Raw genomic sequence first — 22,334 nt, 5'->3', positions numbered from 1 at the left:
TATTTGGGCTTCTAGCTGTGTGTGGGACTTGTTGTATTAGTCCATCTATACTGACCTCCATCAGGTTGCAAATTGAATATAATTTTTTTCTGCATCTAACCCAGCCAATAGTTTTGGCCTAATACCACAGTTTGGCCACTCAGCTCTGCTCGGTTACCATCCATTGTTTTTTTGTGCAAACAACTCCAGAGTTGTGAATTAGTTAACCAACAAAATGAGTGGAAAAAGGCCTGCTGCTGGTGGAAAGGGGAATAGGCATGTTGGGAAGGGGAAAAAAGGTTGTGTCCGTGGGGTAGGTGTTAAAGCAACAGTAACATCTGCAGAAGAAAGACCATCTTCCAGCCAAACTAAAATGTCTACTTCTTTTAGCGGACAATGTGATAAGATCCCTTTCTTACGGCCACGCCAATCGCTACAAATTCCAGATGAGGCACAAAAACAGCAGGTGCTTCAACGGATATCAAGTGCTCCTTTAAGTGGGCTCTCCTACACATCAACTTCAACATCACAAATACTCCAGTCCTCAAAGGTGTCACCCAAATCGCACTTGCTTCCTCACAGCTCCCAAATCTCCAGCTGCCCGTCTGAGTATGAGGTAGAACAGATGGTTGAGTCTGCAGAGCTGTTTACTCATACTATAGCCTGGGAATCAGAGGTCGACTCCAGCGCTTCTGTGAATCCAGACGAGGAAATGATCTGCACTGATGCCCAGAATCTTTATGAGTCGGATCCAGGACCAGACGCAGAAGGTTCTGACCATAATGTAGACCCTCATTCCCAAACTGTAACTCCTGTTGGTGGAGACAATGAGGAAGACGATGATAAGACTCAAATACCTGATTGGAGTGACAACTTTAGTTTTTTGTCAGGGCAGGAACAGGTTGGCTCTGAGGACGACGGGTGTAATAACACACAGGGTGATGATGATGAGGTTGGAGATTCCACTTACTGTCAACCCACAGTCAGCCAAGAGATGAGGTCAGCAGAGGAGGTGGAGGAAGATGCTAGTGACGACGAGGTCAGGTTGCGCCTTCCTGGACAGAGACGTAGTACTGGAAGCACGTCAACAACTGCATCCTCAAACACAACTCTGCTTCTCACCACAAGTCGTGGTGGCTCTTCAGGTCGCATGGGTGCTAAGCCTTGCATAGCCTGGGCATTTTTTCAGATCGATAAAGATGACCCAACTCGTGTTATCTGTAACATTTGTCAGCAAAAGCTAAGTAGAGGCCAAAAAATACATAGTTTGAGTACTTCATGCATGAACCGGCACATGGACATGAAGCATAAGTTGCAGTGGGAAGCTCAGTGTGCTACAATGCGGCCTAGCCGGCCGGGCCAACCACCGTCTGCCATATCTTGTGCATCCGCGGCCTCTTCATGCTCTGTGACTGGGGGGACAGCAGTCACACCTGTTTTGGGGCGCAGACCTGCCACCTCTTTACCCGCAACAGCCAGCGTGATTGGCAGGTCATCATTTTCTTTGGAGGTGGTAACACCAGCTGGTGTTGAGCGCTGTCCGACATCGATAGCACCACCTTTGGATCAAGGCAACCTAACATGTCCGCCTGCATCTTCCTCACAGACCGGCAGTTTGCCGGGGACACCCTTATCAACCCCGTCTAAGCACAATAGCCAGCCCTCGGTCCCTCAGATGTGGACAAGTAAAAGACCATTTCCTCCTAGCCATGAGAAAGCTAAGAGGTTGAATTTCACCATCTGCAAGCTCTTGGCTACAGAAATACTGCCTTTCCGCCTGGTGGACACAGAGGATTTTCGAGACCTTATCTTCGTCACAGTGCCCCAGTACCAGATGCCCAGTCGGCACTACTTCTCAAAGAAAGGTGTGCCTGCGCTCCACCAGCATGTCGCACACAACATCACCGCTTCTTTGAGAAACTCTGTGTGTGACAGGGTGCATTTCACCACAGACACTTGGACGAGTAGGCATGGACAGGGGCGTTACATGTCGCTGACTGGGCACTGGGTAACTATGGTGACAGCAGGACAAGGGGCTGCTGTCCAAGTCTTGCCATCCCCACGAGTTGTGCGTCAATCCTCTTTATGTCAAAATTCCTCCACTGCTTCTGCCTCCTCAACCTCCTCTCGGTCTTCCACCTGCACCCAAAGCCTGTCTGGTCATGCCACAAGCTTTCTAACTGCGCAGAAGGGATCCTGCACACCTCCTTACTATGCTGGCAGTAGGGCTCAACGTCATCAGACGGTTTTTACTTTGAAATGTCTGGGAAATGTGAGTCACACAGCTGAGGAGTTGTGGTCAGCTCTGGAGAACCAATTTCATGAATGGTTGTCTCCACTGGACCTGAAACCAGGGAAGGCCGTGTGCGACAATGCTGCAAACCTGGGTGCGGCCCTTCGCCGGGGCAATGTCACACACGTGCCTTGTATGGCTCACGTGTTGAACCTGGTTGTCCAGCAATTTTTAGCCCACTATCCCAGACTAGATGGCCTTCTGCAGAGGGCACGGTCGCTGTGTGCTCACTTCCGCCGTTCGCATCCCGCAGCTCAGCGACTTACATCTCTACAGAAGTCGTTGGGCCTGCCACTTCACCGGCTAAAATGCGATGTGCCTACCCGATGGAATTCAACTCTGCACATGTTGCAGCGACTGTGGCAGCACCGACAAGCCCTGGTGCAATACGTTCTGACGTATAGCCTGGGCCAACGAGATTCAGAGGTGGGGCAAATCACGCTGGAGGAGTGGTCTCAGATCAGGGACCTATGCACCCTTCTGCACAGTTTTGAAATGGCGACTAAGATGTTTAGTGCTGACGATGCCATTATCAGCATGACTATTCCGGTGATTTACATGCTGGAGCACATGTTAAACAGAATTCGGAGTCAGGTGGTGGCACAAGAGGAGGTGGAGGAAGTAGAGGAGGAGGAGTTGTATGCGGAAGGGCTAACATCTGCAAGGTCCAGACGGTCGGCAGCACCAAGGCGGCAGGCATGTGAGGGTGGGGGAGATGGTTTTACCAGGGCGCATGGTAGCAGCCAAACTAGTGAGGAAGGTGCAGGAGCCCAGGATGAAGTGGAGGACGAACTGATGGAAGACTCATCAGATGAGGGAGACCTTGATCACATTTCTGTTGTGCGAGGATGGGGGGAGAGGACAGAGGAAGGAAGCATGATTGTTACCTCGCCACCAACACAACAGGGACTTGGTGCTCCTGGATGTGCAACACACATGAGTGCCTTCTTGCTGCACTACCTGCAACATGACCCTCGAATTGTGAGAATTAGAAATAATCCTGACTACTGGGTTGCCACACTGTTAGATCCCCGGTACAAAAGTAAACTTGCAGAAATTATTCCTGCCATAGAAAGGGATGCACGCATGCAGGAGTATCAGCAGAGACTGTTGCAGAATCTTACATGTGCTTTTCCACAAAATACCAGTGGTGCACGTAGTGAATCTCACAGTTCCAACTTGCCAACCGTGGGACCGTCAAGTGTTCAGCACTCAAACCGTAACAGAACCACAGTATCTGCTGGTAACATCAATTTTGCGGAATCATTTCACCACTTTTTTAGCCCATCCTTTGCAAGGCCACAGGAGACAAGAAGTCTGACACATAGTCAACGCCTAGAGACGATGGTACAGGAGTATCTACAAGTAAACATTGAAGCCACGACTGTGTCACTGGACCCTTGCTCTTTTTGGGCTTCCAATCTGGATAAATGGCCGGAGCTAGCCACTTACGCCTTGGAGATCTTGTCATGCCCCGCAGCCAGCGTTCTGTCTGAACGTGTGTTCAGCGCTGCTGGTGGTGTGCTGACAGATAAGCGCACGCGGCTCTCCACTGATAATGTAGACAGACTCACGTTCATAAAGATGAACAAATCATGGATCCGAAACGACTTTTCTACCCCTGTGTCATCCTGGGGAGAGTAAAAGCTTGATGATTGGTTAAAATCACCCTACCAACCGTTTTAAGCTTTCAAATTACTAATCATGTTTATCTGTATCTTGACTGGATAATAATTTGGGCTTTGTAGCAGTGTGCAGCACTGATCCTATTAGGCCATCTATAATAAGCTCCACCAGATTTAAAATTAAAAATAATTTTTAGCTGCATCTAGCCCGGAAAATAATTTTGGGGCTCCGAGATGCGCAAGACACATAAGTGCCTTCTTGCTGCACTACCTGCAGCATGACCCTCATATTGTCAGAATTCGAAGTAATCATGACTACTGGGTTGCCACACTCTTAGATCCCCCAAACTTTTCGATCAACCTTTTCATTTTAATAAAGACCAAAAAAATGGTCATTTTTGAAATTATAAGCATTAGCAGGTTGTTAGAAACTGAAATCAAACAGTTTTCAACTCAAAACTTTATTGTAGGTGATGTTACATTTTCACAAAGGACCCCTTGTTCGAAAGGAGCTTCAGAACTCTCTCGTCCATTGAATTTGTCAGGTTTTGGATGGTTTCTGCTTCAATTGTTTTGCATGAGGACAGAATACCCTCCCAGAGCTGTTGCTTAGATGTGAACTGCCTCCCGCCATCATAGACACTCCTTTTAATGATGCTCCAAAGGTTCTGAATGGGGTAGAGGTCAGGGGAGCATGGGGGTCACACCATAAGTTTGTCCCCTTTTATGCCCATATCAGCCAGAGATGCAGATGTTTTATGTGCAGCATGAGATGGTGCATTATCATGCAGAAAAATGATCTTGCTGTGAAATACACGGCTCTTCTTCTTGAACCATGGCAGGAAGTGCTGTTTGAGAAAATCCACATACATTATGGAGTTCATCTTTAGCGCCTTCAGGGATCCTAAAGGGGCCGACAATCTCTCTCCCCATGATTCCAGCCCAAAACATTACTCCACCTCCTCCTTGTTGGCGCTGTAGCCGTGTTTGCGTGGGGTGTCCATCAACCAGCCATCCTCCACTCCATCCATCTGGACCATCGAGCGCTGCACGGCACTCATCCGTGAACAAAACAGTTTTGAAATCAGTCTTCATGTAATGTTTGGCCCACTGGAGCCGTTTCTGCTTGTGTGAAGTGGATAGAGGAGGTCGACAGGATGGCGTATGCACAGCTGCAAACCTCTGAAGGACCCTGCATCTTGTTGTTCGGGGGACGTTGGAGGCACCAGCAGCTTCAAAAACTTGTCTGCTGCTATGACAAGGCTTTCTTGCCGCTGCTCTTTTAACCTGACGTAATTGCCTGTAGGAAAGAGTCCTCAATTTGCCCTTATCAGCACGCACACGTGTGTACTGTGAATCAGCTACATACTTCTTGATTGCCAAGACACTTCATCCTGATCATCGCACAATGTTGATTGTAGTCATGCCTTGACCTAAACACTCCACAATTTGTTGCTTCTCAGCAGCCGACACATCCTTTTTCTTTCCCATTTTGGCAGAAAATGTAGGCTGCTTAATAATGTGAGAGAGCCTTCTTAAGTAGTCTTGCCTTTCATTGGACACACCTGCCAAACTAATTAGCACAGGTGTCTGCAATTGCTTACAGTGATATAAAGAGCCCTGACACACATCACCATCAATGAGTTTAACTGACAAACAAACAAATTCTTCCCTTATCACTCCTAAACACTTTTTGCATAATAATTTGGAACGCAGTGTACATGTGCTTTTCCACAAAACACCAGTGGTTCACGTAGTGAATCTTACAGTTCTAACTTGCCAACCGTGGTCTGTATGGAATTGTTCAATAAAGGGCCCAAAATTAAGATAACATAGATGGGAGAGGTCTCTATGAATAGGAATTCCTAAGTATTTGATACCCTGTGAGGGCCAGGCAAAGGGAAAGTTGGACTGGATGGAATCCTATATGGATTTGGGGAGGGAGACATCGAGGGCCTCAGACTTCGCTGCATTGATTTTAAAATTTTACCATGTAACAAAGTGATCTATTTCAGCCATAACAGCAGGGATGGATATATGTGATTGAGTGATACATACTAGGACATCATCAGCAAATAGAGAGCACTTGTACTCGGTGCCTCCCACCTCAATCCACCTAATATTGGGGTTATGGCGAATTGATGAGAGCAGGTGCTCCGTCACTAGGATGTATAAGAGAGGGGACAGAGGACATCCCTGCCTTGTCCCATTGGTGATTGTGAAAGGTGATGAAAATGTTCTGACGCACCCCCTGGGCCTTGGGACACCCGGAGCCGGACCCTTTTTGGTGGATGCTGGTGGTTGTAGTCTTCGTGGCGGCGACCCGGTTCCGTGGCTCAGGGCGGTCAAACCAGTGGCGGAACTATTTATGTGGTTTTGATGTTTAAATGTCCGACTACGCCACCCGTGGATTGCGGTCAGAGTGAACCGCCGCTACAGGGCAGACCGCTGAGGCTGGTGTTGTGGGTGCAGCAGAGCGTAGCATAACTCCCCACGGGAGGAGTATAGCCTCAGGGCAGTGTATGCGGAGGATGGGGGTGATGGTGCAGGGCAGCAGCAGTAATGACACGGAGTCAGTGATGCAGTCCAGGGCCTTTACTCACAGTTCTTATTATCCAGACCACGTCTGCAGGTAACGGCTGCCCACGTCGTACTGTGCTCACCAGGTGAGGGGCTCAGACAACTCCCAGATAACTTTGGAGCACTTCACAGGACCCCCTTTGTGTGTCCTTTGTCTGGCCTTTCTTACCAACACTTCTGTCCGGCTGCCTCGGGCCTCCTCTTGGTAAACTTGGCGCCAGTTTCCCTGACCCTATGTGGTGCCTTCCTAGCGGGTGTAGCGAGGGGCTGCGCCACATAAAATGTCAGAGCCTCCGGTTTCTAGCTGAGGGTCGTTTCCTGCCTCCACTTGTTCGGGGACCGGTCTCCCACTTTGGCCTGACCCCTCCACGCAGGTGGATTCGGGCGTGCGGTGGCGACTCGCCCGTCCGCACCCCTGGGATCCCTTCATTCCTCGTTCCTGGAGCCTTCTCCGCTCCTCTTCCTTCCTTCTCCCTCTTCCAGGCCTGGGCCTCTGTTACTAGGCCCGCCTCCGGAGCAGAGCTCATGCAGAGCCCCTGCTCCCTGCCACTTCTGCTCAGACTTCTCTGCACTGAACTAAGATGGTGCCCACCTTTTATACTCCCTTCTCAATGCACCCAGGAACTGCTTCCTCCCTGCTCCTGCACTACAGGGTTCCCCTTCCTCAGTGTTCCCTCCCCCCACTCCAGCCAGGGACAGGGACTGTCGTGCCCATCTCAGGGGCATATTGGTCGCCCTGCCCCACGGCAATGTGGTGTAATGCATGCAGGTGTAGGGTCCTGATCCACACTCCATCCTTACCTGAGAGTGAGATATCACACCTCTGGGTGAGGTGCAATACGTCTGTAGCAACCGAGCCCTCAGGGTGCTACAGTTCCATTTATCTTCAGCCTAGGTGACGTATTGCGATACAGGGCCGTGATTTTGGCTATAAAAGGGTCCCCTAGACCCCTACCCCAAGCTTTTTAAGAGAATCATATATGGCGTGCCAGGAGACTCTATGGAATGCTTTCTCAGCATCCAACGAGAGTATCTAATTACAAATTTTTAACTGCATCTAGCCCAGGAAATACTTTGTGCCTAGTAGCAGTGTCTGCTAGTCAGCGGATTATCCCGGCTGTTAAGCAAGCTACACCACCTGTAGTTTAGACACTTAATTTTTTCAAAGGAAATGCTTCGGGACCATGGGATACTTAGTGAAGAGCATCAGGAGGCACCCCAAGGCATAGGGGCTGGGACTGGCAGTAGGATGCCTTGCGGTGGACAGCCGAGCTCGATCCTTATAAAAGCTTTTTAACTGCAGCAGCTTTAGTGGACGCTACTGGAGCTGGAATTACCGCGGCTGCTGGCATGAGACTTGCCCTCCAATAGATCCTTGTAAATGGATTTAAAGTGTATTCATTCAAATTAGAGAGACAATTTAAATTAAAAAGCTTAGAGCTGCCTCCACCACAGGGGGGCTCGCTCGACCCACCAGCGGACAGGCACCAGTATTGGGAGAGGGGGGCTGGCCGTCAGGGTTCACCGCGGCTCTGGCACAAACCCGGCGACACGGAGGTGGCACGGGCAGGAGCGGACTGGCCGTGTCGGCTTCTCACTTTTTGGATTTTAGAAGGGCATGACATGCCTATATCTGTGTCTCCCCCTCCTTTTACTCCTCCACCTCTTTTCTTTTCGCATGACTATATGTACTTGTCACTTTTCCATGTGTTAGTTATGTCTTCTGAGCAGTTTGTCAGCTTTTGGACACCTTTGAAGGTGTTTTCTATGTGTTTCTATGTGTTTTTGTTTGCCTGCCATTGGTTTTAACGGTGTTCGAAGGTGTTCGACGAACAGTTCGACGAACAGTTCGGCGAACACACGGGTGTTCGACGAACCGAACCGAACTCGAACACTACGGGGGTGGCTCAACACTACTGAGGACACGGAGGAGGAAGAGGAGGAGGAGAGCATGATCAGTCGTCCTCTTGGTTAGGACTCGGAAGTCTTGCCTGTTAGCAGTCTGGCACGCATTGCTGAGTTTATGTTACGCTGCCTTTCCCGTGATTCTCGCGTTCTCCAAATTTTGGGTGACAGTCATTACTGGTTGGTGACACTTCTAGACCCACACTACAAGGAGAACTTTCTATCTTTTATTTCTGAGGCGGACAGTTCTACAAAAATGGGGCAGTACCAGAAGGCCCTTGTTGTGGAACTAGTAAAAAAATTCCCATCTGAAAACGCTGTCAGCAGAGGTCACAGTTCGTTGGACAACCAAGGATTACAGCCAAGAAAGACACAACTCCAATCCAGCAGACGCAGGGAAACACTCTCAAAGTTCTGAGAGAATTTTCTCAGCCCCTCCCATCGCACAATCCCTGAGTCGTGGGGTACTCTCACAAGGAGTGCAAAGTTTGGGAAGATACTGAGGGAGTACCTTGCCGACCGTACCAACGTTCTCCCTGATTCTTCTGTGCCTTATAATTATTGGGTATCCAAGCTGGATACGTGGAATGAACTGTCTCTCTACGCCTTGGAGGTCCTGGCCGGCCCTGCTGCTAGCATTTTATCAGAGTGGGTTGTTAGTGCCGCTCGTGGAATTATAACTGATAAGCGCATCCGCCTGTCAACTGAAAATGCTGACAGGCTGACTCTTATAAAAATGAACAAGGGCTGGATTGGGCCAGACTTCTCAACACCACCGAATAATAGCAGCGTTAAATAAACTCAAATCCAGTGTCTTTTCTTGGGAGGTGTATTCCCATGCACCTTTTCACACCCACACATGGGTATACGCGTCCTGATTTTGGCTATTTGATCTTGTACTCCTCCTTCTCCTCATCCTCCACCACCATATCACCAGGGTGACAGTGGTCCGTGATGCAACACCCACATAATTTTTAAGGGGTGTTTATGATGCACGTATAAAAAAAAAAGGAAAACAGTATGTTCATGTATACCCCCCAGGGGTAAATGTTTGTCAGCCCATACACTTAGTGCATGGGCATTACAAGTATAAGAGACCCGCTCCTTTCTAAAGGGTACATAATTTTATGAGGCCCTCTACATTTCTTCCAAGGGGCATTGGAGTGCCTTCCAATTTGTTTTTCAGCCCTTGCATTCACTGCATAGGCCAACACTATGGGAGACTCACTTCCTAATGATGGGAACATTTTTTCATGAGACCCTCTACGTCTTTTCCAAGGGGCATTGGAGTGCCTCCCAATTTTTTTTTCAGTCCTTGTATTCACTGCATAAGCCAACACTATGGGAGACCCATTTCCTAACAATGGGAACATTGTTTTCAGGAGGCCCACAGACCTCCATGTCTCTTCCAAGGGGCATTGGAGTGCCTCTAAATTTTTGGCAACCCTTGCATTCACTGCATAGGCAAACACTATGGGAGACCCACTCCCTAATAATGGGAAAATTGTTTTCATGAGGCCCTCTGACCTCAACGTCTCTTCCAAGGGGCATTGGAGTGCCTCCAAATTTTTGGCAACCCTTGCATTCACTGCATAGGCAAACACAATGGGACACCCACTTACAAATAATGGGAATATTGCTTTCAGAAGGCCCTCTGACCTCCACGTCTCTTCCAAGAGGCATTGAGGTGCCTCCAAATTTTTGGCAACCATTGCATTCACTGCATAGGCAAACACAATGGGAGACCCACTTCCTAATAATGGGATCATTGCTTTCAGGAGGCCCTCTGACCTCCACGTCTCTTCCAAGGGGTACTGTAGTGCCTCCAAATTTTTGGCAACCTTTGCATTCACTGCATATGCAACATCAGTATGGGAGACCCACTTCCTAATATTGGAACATTGTTTTCAGGAGGCCCTCCTCTAAGTCTCTTCAAAGGGGCATTGGGGTACGTCCAAATTTTCAAAAGGGTATTGGGGTGTGTCCAAATTTTGGGCAGACCTGCCACTCACTGCATGCTCAATAACAATATAGGAGACCCATTCTTTAGTAATGGGAACAACAAAGCATAGCAGGCTGATAGCTCTCTAAGAATAGTGAGGGCCGACTGCTGGCTCTTTAAGAATAGTAAAGGCAGCCTGATGGCCCTATAAAAATAGGCTTTGTGACTTTCAGAGTCCCTTCTTCATAATTGAATCAGGATGTGTCTGATCATGTCTCAAATATCACATGGCCAGATAAGGTTGTAAAATATTAAAATGACATTTCCCAGTGAATGCATTTGTCACAGTTGAAAGCAATGCCAAAGTGCAAAAACGCATCAAAAACGCTACGTGTGAACATAGCCCAAGGTGTGGAGGAGTATTTTTGTTTTTGGTTATTTATTTTGCCTTATATACAAGTCATTACCCTGGAAAGGATGTTCCTTAATATATTTCCCAGGAAAATCCATTTTGGTTTAGTTTTTGTATGTTTTATTTTCCGTAAAAGTGGCGTAATACCTCTGACATAATTGTTCACAGCAGTGACTTGAGAGTCAGAAATGCATCCAGGGGTCTTCCCCATGCTGTTCCCATGTAATTTGAGCACTGTTCCCATCGATTTTGGCAATTTTTAGGCCCTCTGAAGACCGCCGGGGGGAGCCGCTTGAAAAATGCTCGAGTTTCCCATAGACTTACATTGGGCTCGTTGCTCGAGTCGAGCACCCGAGCATTCCAATTTGCTCGACCAGAGCATCGAGCACCCGAGCATTTTAGTGCTCGCCCATCACTAGTGCCAGGCAAGTTTTTATATGTTTGCGAACCACAAATTGAAACTCAAAATGTTCGAATTGGCATGAAACTGCAAATTTCAGGAAATATCACTCAAACTCAATCCTTCGAGGATCGTTCTGCTCATCTCTTTCAGCATATATAGGCAACACAGACACAAGAAAAATTCTATCCATGTTTCTATATATAACAGGGAAAACAATATTTAAGTGAACACTCCACATAAAAAACATTCAGAAATTCTGGTGTTCTCTGTTGAACCCCTTCACGACATGTGACGTATATTTACATCAAATTTCATGTCCCTGCCTCAGCGTGTGAGTCCGCATCTTTCCCACACCTGACAACTGATTTAATCAGCAGTCTTGCGCCTTTAACAGCCGAGGGTGGATCGGAGCTCCACTCGAGGCTGTTAACCAGTTAAATCCCACTGTCAATCTCTGACAGCGGGATTTAACAAATGCTGTCTGAAAATACATCATAAATCCCACCCATGGGCACTCACCTGTCACATGATCACGGGGCACCAGTATGTTATTATGACATCCAGGGTTTGCAGAAGACCCTAGTGCTTGTCATTATGATACTTCTGTGTACGCGGAGATTGTGATTTCTGTTATACATAGCACAGGCGATCGGACAATCGCAGCTTCAAGTCTCCTAAGGGGACTATTAACTGAAGTAAAAAGTTTTAAAAGATATGGAAAAAAAAAAAAAACACAAAAGTTCAAATCACCCCCCTTTGCGCCTTTGAAAATAAAACAATAAAAAACTACACATATTTGGTATCACTGCATTGAGAAATGTCCAATCTATCAAAATATTAAATAAATTAATCAGAAAACAGCATAACAAGAAAAAATATCAAAACAACAGAATTCCGTTTATTTTTTGGCTGCCGCAACATTGCAATAGAATGCAATAGGGGGCAAAAAATAAGCCATCAGACAGCCCCAGACCCTGAAACGCTATGGGTCTCGGAAAATGGCAACAAATGCAAAACTTTTTTTCATACAAATTTCAGTTTTTTTTTTCACCACTTAAATAAAAAATAAATTATACATTTTTGGTATTTGGGTACCCATACTGACATGGGGAATCATATTGCCAGGTTAGTGTCACCATATAGTAAACATGGTAAATAAAAAACCCTTAAAAACAATTGTCGAATTGCACTTTTTTTACACTTTCACTGCACTTGGAATTTTGTTTCCTGTTTTCCAGTACACTATATGGTAAAGTCAATGGTTTAATTCAAAAGTACAACTCATCTCTCAAAAACCAGCCCTCAAACAGCTATATTGATCAAAATATGAAAAGTTATGGCTCTTTTAAAAAGAGTAGGAGAAAACAAAAAAAATGGAAAATGGCCATGGCGTAAAGGGGTAAATCTACCACCCCCTTTGTCACTGCAGTAGACAACATATATAGTTTATGTTTTGCCCAGAATGTTCCTTTAAGTAAGTGGTTTCCAGCCTTATTACTGCAGGGAACCCCAAAAGCCAGTCCTGCTCCAAAGAAAATTTTAGTAGGTTTTTGATACTTTAATTCTTATCCAATGCTATAATTTGCATACGTTACTGTGTGTTTACTTTAATACATTTTTTATCAGGCTGAAATCAGATTTTGTTGTTGCTGTGTAATGGGAAACCCTTGTTAAAACTAAAGGATCCCATTATCCAGGATTTATGAAAATCCTTCTTGAGATGTACTGCTAACATTTTTAGACAAAGCCTAAACTTATTCTCGACTGCTCTGAAGCAGAATGAGTACCACACAATATATAGTATGTTAATTTTGTTAGAATTGGATAATAATAAACTTAAGCTAAATATTCAAAGGATTAATAATTTGGTGAACTGAAAACTATTATTTCCAGTTAATGCAAATAAATTAAAAATAAAGTACTTTTGAACACTTCACCATCTAAATATAGTTACATATACATATCAAATGAAGTGTATTTAGTTGTGTAAATGGTTGATGGGGTATGTTACTACTTTTCATAAACTTTTATGGTGCACAGAGGTAAAGATGAAAGGGTATATTGACAGTGTGTTGACAGCATAGACCATGTTATCTGCTTTGAAACTGAGTTACCACTGTAACCTTTCCAGCTGTCTTATGAAAGACATAGTATGACATACACGCTTAGGGAGAACATAGGGACCTATTGAAAGGGGACATAAAGAATTGTTCTATTATTCAGCATGGTTATCATTTCTCTTAATAAATCCCCTGGACAGGAGACATAAAGCTATCAGCTGTGATTTGAAACCCGTATTAAAACTGTCAAAAGAGCCTTTAAAAGAAGCAATTTCAGCAATATTATTTCATCTTTTTCTATTAACGAGCACTTCCCTCTAAAGAGAGAAAAAAATACATTAGTACAGAATCATTAGTTTAAGCAAATGCAGGTGAACTTCTTTCCTGGGAAATTTTAAGCAATTGTCTTTAAATGGTACAATTCCAATCAAACATAATTTTGATGCAATACATTCATTATGTGTTAAGCATTCACAAAGTCATTTGTGCTCAATTTCCCTGGTTGTATTCCTGTATTGAGTTGGGAACACTTATTCTTGCTAGACGTGCCTGTGTTTATACTAAAAAGAATGCATTATACTTCTAATCTGATAGCGTAACTTTATAATACTCGGAAAAATGGAAGCATAATAAAATAATGATTAACCAATGCTGTTGAAGTTAATTATTGCTCTACTTTGCATTCTAGATGAGAAATAACTGAAAAGTACCCAGAAGAGCATTCAATTAATGCTTTGTAGAGGATTGTAAAAGTTTAATACACTCTTTTACTTGACGAGTGCTAAAATGTTTAGGTTTCTTCAGTACTAGAGCAGCAACAGCTTGCTTCCTTGATTTCAGATAGGCTATTTCTCCTCTTGATATATTTGGTTAAGTGAAAAAGGATAAGTGACAAAATTGTGGATCAATGTATTTCTCAGGGCTAGAACCCCTGAGAACAGAGCTCTGAAATGCAATGCTTGAATGTGGTGGTGACCATTGATTCTCGGTTAGGCTGCTGGAGAAAGAAGTCATACCTCTATGGATTGGCAAGTTATCGCAGTACCTATTGAATGTGATAACTTTTACTGATGGGAAAAAACATTAATGATAAGATTTTGGCACCACAAGAAGAGCTTAGTATCTTTATACATATAAATAAACCAAAAGAAATAAACTGAAGACTAATCAGAAAAAGAACAGAGACGGAGAGAGGGAGCCAACAGAGGACTAGCAGGAATCTGTGGTAACAGGACATGTGTGGGGCAAGGTGATTATAATATGTGGGGGTGAGGGGGTTATGTCTTTTGGGGCAAATTTGATTACTATCAAATAAATTGAATGTAAGTCGAATTTCCTGAATAGATTCAGACAAATCTGCTAAATTCAAATTTTGGCAAATTCCCTCATATCTAGGTAATAAGAAACATGGTTTTCATTGAAGTAATAGAGTGACTGCTATGATATGTAGCATTTTATTCACTGTGAAATTGTATGAAAGACATTCTAATACTGATATACTGTTTAAAAGGGAACCTGTCAGGTGAATCATGTTGCACACAGCTTGAAGTTTTTTTTTCATTGAAATGCTCTGAAGTTTCAAGGAAAATAAAGATCCAGTGGGACCATAGGTAGAGACTAGACCAGTCTGACTCTGCCCTAAGCCGGCTCTTACCAGCACTGTTATAGATGATTGACGGGTCTCTCACTATGTATATGTACACATAAGGAAGAGACCAGTCTTTCACCTGCAAAGGTGCTGGGAAGAGCCAGCCGCGGGTGGCGTTGAGCGAGTTTGGTTTCTGGCTATAATCCGCGGTCAGATCTTTAAAATATATTCTCTGAAATGCCAGAGCAACAATTAGTTAAAAGATCACATTCACTATAAGACTTATCTGTATGATAGAGGCATATCACCATTTTTCTGTTTACACATCTGTAAGAAAAACACTCTCCCTTGGGCCGACAAACAGTTTTTGTATACTAATATTATTTGAAGCAATAACAGTTATTTTAGCAATAAATACATATATTTGCTTTTGTTCTGCTCTATAGCTATAAACGCAAATAACCATTAATGAAATAGTATTAGATTTACCACCTAGATGGTAATCCGCAGACTACTGGCGAGCAGGGGAAGATATTGTTTGAAGGTTAAGTCACTCTTTTGCTACAGTGCTTTTGTGTATTTGTCAAAGAAAATAATGCAGAAAAGAGCATTTGTTCCCAGAATACATGCATTCAATCACTTTCATTGTAAGGACTGAACATTGCAATAATTGCCTGTTTTAAATGGAAAGACAGGGAGTGTTGTATATAATGTGTTCTTGATCTTTAAGCTACTGAATAATCAGGCATATCTTGAAGCTCTGTGGCTCCTAATCAAAATGTGTTCAAGGACTTACCCACTAACCATCATGTACAGTTGTGCACAAGGACTTTATATTGTGTTGTATCTATATACAGTCATATGAAAAAGTTTGGGCACCCCTATTAATCTTAAGCTTAATGTTTTATAAAAATTGGTGTTTTTGCAACAGCTATTTCAGTTTGATATATGTAATAACTGTTGGACACAGTAATGTTTCTGCCTTGAAATGAGGTTTATTGTGCTAACAGAAAATGTGCAATCTGCATTCAAACAAAATTTGACCGGTGCATAAGTATGGGCACCCTTATCATTTTCTTGTTTTAAATACTCCTGCCTACTTTTTACTGACTTACTAAAGCACTTTTTTTGGTTTTGTAACCTCATTGAGCTTTGAACTTTATAGCCAGGTGTATGCAATCATGAGAAAAGCTACTTAAAGTGGCCACTTGCAAGTTGTTCTCCTGTTTGAATCTCCTCTGAAGAGTGGCATCATGGGCTCCTCAAAACAACTGTCAAATGATCTGAAAACAAAGATTATTCAACATAGTTGTTCAGGGGAAGGATACAAAAAGCTGTCTCAGAGATTTAACCTGTCAGTTTCCACTGTGAGGAACATAGTAAGGAAATGGAAGAACATAGGGACAGTTCTTGTTAAGGCCAGAAGTGTCAGGACAAGAAAAACATCAGAAAGGCAGAGAAGAAGAATGGTGAGATCAGTCAAGGACAATCCTCAGACCACCTCCAGAGAGCTGCAGCATCAACTTGCTGCAGATGGTGTCACTGTGCATCGGTCAACTATACAACGCACTTTGCACAAGGAGAAGCTGTATGGGAGAGTGATGCGAAAGAAGCCGTTTCTGCAAGTACGCACAAACAGAGTCGGCTGAGGTATGCAAAAGTACATTTGAAGAAGCCTATTTCTTTTTGGAAGAAGGTCCTGTGGACTGATGAAACCAAGATTGAGTTGTTTGGTCATACAAAAAGGCGTTATGCAAGGTGGCAAAAAAACACAGCATTCCAAGAAAAACACTTGCTACCCACAGTAAAATTTGGTGGAGGTTCCATCATGCTTTGGGGCTGTGTGGTCAATGCCGGCACTGGGAATCTTGTTAAAGTTGAGGGACGCATGGATTCCACTCAGTATCAGCAGATTCTTGGCAATAGTGTTCAAGAATCAGTGATAAAGTTGAAGTTACGCAGTGGATGGATCTTTCAGCAAGACAATGATCCAAAACACCGCTCCAAATCTACTCAGGCATTCATGCAGAGGAACAATTATAATGTTCTGGAATGGCCATCCCAGTCCCCAGACCTGAATATCATTGAACATCTGTGGGATCATTTGAAGAGGCTGTCCATGCTCGGCGACCATCAAACTTAACTGAACTGGAATTGTTTTGTAAAGAGGAATGGTCAAAAATACCTTCATCCAGGATCCAGGAACTCATTAAAAGCTACAGGAAGCGACTAGAGGCTGTTATTTTTGCAAAAGGAGGATCTACTAAATATTAATGTCACTTTTCTGGTGAGGTGCCCATACTTATGCACCTGTCAAATTTTGTTTGAATGCAGATTGCACATTTTCTGTTAGTACAATAAACCTCATTTCAAGGCAGAAACATTACTGTATCCAACAGTTATTACATATATCAAGCTGAAATAGCTGTTGCAAAAACACCAATTTTTATAAAACATTAAGCTTAAGATTAATAGGGGTGCCCAAACTTTTTCATATGACTGTACATAGAAAGAAGTAATCAATAAGTTATTGTGACTAACTCTGTCTATAGTTTTAATAATGTACAATTTTCTCAATACACCTTCATAGCTCAATTTCTATTCAAAATATCGTTGTACTCTTATAAAGCACAAAGTATTTAGGCTCAATTAGGCACCAATGAGAGGCATGTTAGCAGGAACAGCTTTAGACAAAGTGTGACCCTGGGCAAAAGTTAAAATTGGCTCCAAATGCTAACATACTGCACCATCACACAGAAACATCTAGGTTGTGTTAACACGATCTGATTTAAAACCATTAAATGAGCTGTATGAAAGCCATTTGATGCTTGTTTACTGGCCCTTTTATACAGGCTGTTGAAGAATGATGGGGGCAGAATTGTCTCTACTAGATCAATCAGTCCCCATGCATATCATGTTATCAGCAGCACATCTCCTATATGCTGCCAAGAATATTGATTTTTGTTCTTCTATAACCAATCCAAAAACACACACATACAGTACAGACCAAAAGTTTGGACATACCTTCTCATTTAAAGATTTTTCTGAATTTTCATGACTATGAAAATTGTACATTCACACTGAAGGCATAAAAACTATGAATTAACACATGTGGAATTATATACTTAACAAAAAAGTGTGAAACAACTGAAAATATGTTTTATATTCTAGGTTCTTCAAAGTAGCCACCTTTTGCTTTGATGACTGCTTTGCACACTCTTGGCATTCTCTTGATGAGCTTCAAGAGGTAGTCACCGGAAATGGTTTTCGCTTCACAGGTGTGCCCTGTCAGGTTTAATAAGTGGGATTTCTTGCCTTATAAATGGGGTTGGGACCATAAGTTGTGTTGTGCAGAAATCTGGTGGATACACAGCTGATAGTCCTACTGAATAGACTGTTAGAATTTGTATTATGGCAAGAAAAAAGCAGCTAAGTAAAGAAAAATGAGTGGCCATCATTACTTTAAGAAATGAAGGTCAGTCAGTGCGAAAAATTGGAAAAACTTTGAAAGTGTCCCCAAGTGCAGTTGCAAAAACCATCAAGCGCTACAAAGAAACTGGCTCACATGAGGACCGCCGCAGGAAAGGAAGACCAAGAGTCACCTCTGCTTCTGAGGATAAGTTTATCCGAGTCACCAGCCTCAGAAATCGCAGGTTAACAGCAGCTCAGATTAGAGACCAGGTCAATGCCACACAGAGTTCTATGAGCAGACTCATCTCTTCAACAACTGTTAAGAGGAGACTTTGTGCAGCAGGCCTTCATGGTAAAATAGCTGCTAGGAAACCACTGCTAAGGACAGGCAACAAGCAAAAGAGCCTTGTTTGGGCTAAAGAACACAAGGAATGGACATTATACCAGTGGATATCTGTGCTTTGGTCTGATGAGTCCAAATTTGAGATCTTTGGTTCCAACCACCGTGTCTTTGTGCGACGCTGAAAAGATGAACGGATGGACTCTACATGCCTGGTTCCCACCGTGAAGCATGGAGGAGGAGGTGTGATGGTGTGGGGTGCTTTGCTGTTGGGGATTTATTCAAAATTGAAGGCATACTGAACCAGCATGGCTACCACATTATCTTGCAGCTTCATGCTATTCCATCCGGTTTGCGTTTAGTTGGACCATCATTTATTTTTCAACAGGACAATGACCCCAAACACACCTCCAGGCTGTGTAAGGGCTATTTGACCAGGAAGGTGAGTGATGGGGTGCTACGCCAGATGGATGACCTGGCCTCCACAGTCACCAGACCTGAACCCAATCGAGATGGTTTGGGGTGAGCTGGACCGCAGAGTGAAGGCAAAAGGGCCAACAAGTGCTAAGCATCTCTGGGAACTCCTTCAAGATTGTTGGAAGACCATTTCCGGTGACTACCGCTTGAAGCTCATCAAGACAATGCCAACAGTGTGCAAAGCAGTCATCAAAGCAAAAAGTGGCTACTTTGAAGAACCTAGAATATAAAACATATTTTCAGTTGTTTCACACTTTTTTGTTAAGTATATAATTCCACATGTGTTAATTCACAGTTTTGATGCCTTCAGTGTGAATGTACAATTTTCATAGTCATGAAAATACAGAAAAATCTTTAAATGAGAAGGTGTGTCCAAATTTTGGTCTGTACTGTACATCACACATATAATAATAATATTTTTTATTTTTATAGCGCCAACATATTCCGCAGAACTTTACAATTAAGCGGTGACATGTACAGACAATAATTTGAATACAAGGTATGACAGCTTAAACAGTTACATTGAGGGCCCTGCTGGCAAGCTTACAATCTACAAGGGAATAGGGGGGACATAATAGGTGAAAAATGCTTGTTGTTTCAGGTCTAGCAATTACAATAAATAGGGATTTTCATATAGAGATGCATGATCCAGTCATCAGCCAGTATGTTTAAGTGCAGTTATTAAGTACAGTTATATGAAAAAGTTTGGGCACCCCTATTAACCTTAAGCTTAATGTTTTATAAAAATTGGTGTTTTTGCAACAGCTATTTCAGTTTGATATATGTAATAACTGTTGGACACAGTAATGTTTCTGCCTTGAAATGAAGTTTATTGTACTAACAGAAAATGTGCAATCTGCATTCAAACAAAATATGACAGGTGCATAAGTATGGGCACCCTCATCATTTTCTTGTTTTAAATACTCCTACCTACTTTTACTGACTTACTAAAGCACTTTTTTTTTTTTTGTAACCTCATTGAGCTTTGAACTTCATAGCCAGGTGTATGCAATCATGAGAAAAGCTACTTAAAGTGACCACTTGCAAGTTGTTCTCCTGTTTGAATCTCCTCTGAAGAGTGGCATCATGGGCTCCTCAAAACAACTGTCAAATGATCTGAAAACAAAGATTATTCAACATAGTTGTTCAGGGGAAAGATACAAACAGCTGTCACAGAGATTTAACCTGTCAGTTTCCACTGTGAGGAACATAGTAAGGAAATGGAAGAACACAGGGACAGTTCTTGTTAAGGCCAGAAGTGGCAGGCCAAGAAAAACAACAGAAAGGCAGAGAAGAAGAATGGTGAGATCAGTCAAGGACAATCCTCAGACCACCTCAAGAGAGCTGCAGCATCAACTTGCTGCAGATGGTGTCACTGTGCATCGGTCAACTATACAATGCACTTTGCACAAGGAGAAGCTGTATGGGAGAGTTATGCGAAAGAAGCCGTTTCTGCAAGCACGCCACAAACAGAGTCGGCTGAGGTATGCAAAAGCACATTTGGAGAAGCCAATTTCTTTTTGGAAGAAGGTCTTGTGGACTGATGAAACCAAGATTGAGTTATTTGGTCATACAAAAAGGCGTTATGCATGGCGGCAAAAAAACACAGCATTCCAAGAAAAACACTTGCTACCAACAGTAAAATTTGGTGGAGGTTCTGTAACGGGTCCGGGAGGTGGAACCTCTGAGCTGCAATACAAAGGGAAAGTCCTTGTAAGGAAGGGGGTGACTCCCAGGGGAGGCAAGCAGGTAGTCACAGCAAGTGACGGGGACAGTCTCTGGGAAAGCAGGCAGGTGGTCACGGCAAGTGATGGGGACAGTCTCTGGGTAGACAGGCAGGTGGTCACGGCAACTGACGGGGACAGTCTCTGGGTAAGCAGGCAGGTGGTCACGGCAAGTGACGGGGACAGTCTCTGGGTAAGCAGGCAGGTGGTCATGTCAAGTGACAAGGACAGTCTCTGAGGAAGCAGGCAGGTGGTCACGGCAAGTGACGGGGACAGTCTCTGGGTAGACAGGCAGTTGGTCACGGCAAGTGACGAGGACAGTCTCTGGGTAAACGGCAGGTACCTTCAACCCAGCGGGCAGATAGACATGGCAGGTACTGGCAGGTGCTTCCGGGTAAGAAGGTGGATAGCCGCGGCAGCTGCTGGTGGGCGCTTCCGGATAAGCAGGTAGATAAACTCAGCAGGTGCTGGCACGTGCTTCCAGGTAGCAGACAGGTGACATGCAGCAAACAGGCTGGACTAGTCAGGCTAGCGAAGGGACCTGAGGGCTGAAGCAGAGGTGAAGACACAGTGCGAAAACTGTTGCTCGGGCACCTCCATTTTGGAGTAGGTGCCTTAAATGTGGGAAGTCCTCTGGCCATTGGCCGGGGACTTTTTAGGAAGACGCGCGCCGTCCCTTTAAGTGGGGGGGAGTGCGCGCGCGCGCCCTAAGCACTCTGCTGGAGGAGGAACGCGCGCTGGCCACAGCAGGGAACGGAGCGCAGGGAGAAGCCGCACCAGGAGCCGGGGGGCGAGAGCGATGGTGTCCCTGTCTGACATGGGGCAGAGACGCCGCTGCGCCGACAGAGACAGGAGCGCCGGAGGGACCCACGTGAGGAGCGCGGAGGTGAGAGGGACGGAGTCCCTGCCTAGCAGAGGGCAGGGACGCCGATGCTACAGTACCCCCCCCTTACACCCCCTCCTCTTTAGGCCAGAAAGAAATTTATCAAGGATGAGCGGGGCATGGATGTTCTCCCGGGGCTCCCACATTCTCTCCTCAGGACCAAACCCCTTCCAATCCACTAGAAAAAAGGTCTTTCCTCTTACCCTCTTGGTGGCCAGAATGCTGTCTACCTCAAACTCGTTTTCAGCGGAAATCGGAGCAGGAGGCGTACCTGAAGACTTGGAAAAAAAGTTAAGTACCACGGGTTTGAGGAGAGATACACTGAAGGAGTTGGGGATCCGCAAGTTGGCTGGGAGTTTCATTTTATAGGCCACCGGGTTGATTTGCTTGATAACTTCCAGTGGGCCAATGAACCGGGGCCCTAACTTGTAGGAAGGAATCTTGAGCCGGACATATTTGGACGAGAGCCAGACCTTATCTCCAGGACGGAATTGGGGCGGATCCAGACGTCTCTTGTCAGCCTGTCTCTTCATCCGCTCGGAGGACTGAAGAAGTGTGGATCTGGTACTCTCCCAAATGGTGGAGAATTCGCAAATAAGAGATTCCGCGGCCGGGTTGTCCACCGAGGCGGAGACGGGAAACGGGATCCGGGGATGTTGGCCGTAGACTGTAAAAAACGGGGATTTGGAAGAGGATTCGCTCTCGTGATTAT

The sequence above is a fragment of the Phyllobates terribilis genome, unplaced genomic scaffold (genome assembly GCF_046119375.1).
Source record: "Phyllobates terribilis strain yellow unplaced genomic scaffold, ASM4611937v1 Scaffold_1__5_contigs__length_1240528914, whole genome shotgun sequence".
In the NCBI taxonomy this organism is placed as follows: Eukaryota; Metazoa; Chordata; class Amphibia; order Anura; family Dendrobatidae; genus Phyllobates; species Phyllobates terribilis.
Note: the sequence above shows the minus strand (reverse complement) of the source record.